Raw genomic sequence first — 2,239 nt, forward strand, 5'->3', positions numbered from 1 at the left:
GCTTCTTAGGATTTTTGATTTATCATGTGGCAAGCCCTCTTCCACATCTTTTGGAGTTGAGCGGCCTTCCTTCATGCTCTCGTCGACAATTGGTTCATCATCATCATGTAGGTCTTTTGGTGGAATGTCATCATTGTTGTCCTCCGACTTTTCCCAACTCTTTCCAAACGATTTGGGCAGCACAGAACAGTGAAAATATTCCGCGGGTCTTACATGCGCACTAAGCCATTACAGACTTTCGCAGCAATCTGAAAATAATCCTATCCCACAAACGTTGACCCTTCTAGAATGGTGACCCTACCTCAAGTGTCAACATGGCAAAAAGTTGGCCTTCCTAGGGTTACCCTACCAAGCAGATAGGGTGACCCTATCCCAAGGGTGACCCTACCTCTCATGTAAACCAAACCGGAAAATACAATAGGCAAGGGTGAGTCCACAACATTTTGACCACTGTGATGACAAATACCGGTATCATTGTTGATAAGAGTACAGACAACACTGAACCACTTTCGATTTGTTCATTTGACAATGACAACAGTTGGTTACTCTATTCAAACCAGCCGTCAACTGGAGGGTGTAAACTTCAGGTTGCTGGTTAGGGTTTGCAGGTCATTATTTCACAGCCGTTGGCAAAAGCCAGACCGGAACGGACTGAATCGGACTGGATTGGATCGGATCGGATAGACAAAACTTGGACCAGATCAATAACAAAATTCCTGCCAAAAGTAGACACATGAAATCCCTTAGTCACCAGTCAAGGTTACTTCCCACCTTTGCGGATGTCGTTGGGAAAAAAGTTCGTACGTGTGCTGGTGTTTCAATAAGATCCTAACAAACTATACATCAGAAGAAAGCTTAATAAATGTAGTTTACGATAAAAATATAGTTTAAGCGAGTTTTCCTTTTAGTAAGTGTCAGGAGCTAGTAAGACATGAAACCACTGAGGGTTCTTCTATTGAATTTATTGGGTATCGGATGCTGCAGCATGAGCAAAATGACTACACAGTGTTATTCACAAGGCATCAATCAACAAAATTTTGTCGGGAAATTCCAATATTTAAAATAATTTTTCCGTGGCGTCCATTTACACAAAATGTCTCGCATATTTTTAGCTACTCCAACCTTATATGGGGATATCAAGACAGCCAACCAGAATATCCAAAAAGCCTGACACCATTTTGTTGATTGATGGCTTGTGAATAACGCAGCATCCGATACCTGATAAATTCTACAGAAGAAGCCTTGGTGGTTTCACGTCTTACCGGCTCCTGACACTTACTAAACTGAAAACTCGGTTAAACTATATTTTCTATTGTAAACTAGAATTATTAAGCTTTCTTCTGATGTATACGGTAATTTGTTAGGATTTTATTGAAACTAGCGTGCATACGAACTTTTCCCCGAAGGACACCTTCCTTAACTGGTAACCCAGGAATTTCAGGTGTCTAATTTTGTTACTGATCCAGTCCGAGTTTTGTCGATCTGATCCAATCCAGTCTGGTCTGGTCTGATCCGGTTTGATCAGGGTTTTGCAACGTTCTTATTTCACCATAGCTGAAACGACTTAAACCTTTACTAATGCTAATATCAGGTATATGCACTATGCTTTAGATGTAATTGTTAAAAGTGTAAGATTAGCATTTTTGTAAAGGTTGGCGTTGTTTCTGTTAGGTGAAAAAGTTAACTGCAATTCTAACCTGCAAGCTGCACTTTACAACCTTAAGCCATTAGCTTCCAATTTTATTGAAATTATTCTTGCATTTGAGCATATACATTGTACTGATGCTTGATGGTGTGACCAGTTACTACTCATCCATGACATGTAAAATTGTTCAATTTGGAAGTAGACGACAAACTGTGCAGATTGAAGGATTTTATTGCAGCACAAGTATTATTACAATCGGACACAAGGCCCCGAGTTAAAGACAATTTTGTTTTGTTTATACTAGGTCCAAAATAGAACAGTCATATGCTGACAATTTAAACAAGTTGGCTCAAAAGGCTCAAAAAACATCAAAGGATGTTCTTGGGTAGGTTTATGTTATTTAGGTAGTTTCAGTTATTGTAATGTTGTATTCCACGAAAGGTATGCTGGTAAAAAAAGGTAAAGTCTGCTTACGAGCCAGGTGGCCCATTAGGCCAGAACTTATCCTGGTTTCTGTGGCATAAAGCGACTATAGGAGTATTTCTACTCCCCCCTGCATGGGATGCCAGTCCATTGCAGCATTACCCCTGGCAT

At 40.1% G+C, this 2,239-nt stretch overlaps 1 long non-coding RNA gene across 1 annotated transcript in view; it reads left to right on the forward strand.

Annotated features, from left to right (window-relative positions):
- Window positions 1–2,031, forward strand: part of LOC138030602 (uncharacterized) — a 4,837-nt gene extending 2,806 nt beyond the window's left edge. The window contains exon 3 of the long non-coding RNA XR_011128077.1: window positions 1,950–2,031. This is a non-coding gene — a long non-coding RNA (uncharacterized lncRNA). The remainder of the gene's footprint in view (window positions 1–1,949) is intronic.
- The last annotated feature ends 208 nt before the right edge of the window (window positions 2,032–2,239 follow it).

Source organism: Montipora capricornis, chromosome 1 (assembly GCF_036669925.1).
Source record: "Montipora capricornis isolate CH-2021 chromosome 1, ASM3666992v2, whole genome shotgun sequence".
NCBI classification, from domain to species: Eukaryota; Metazoa; Cnidaria; class Anthozoa; order Scleractinia; family Acroporidae; genus Montipora; species Montipora capricornis.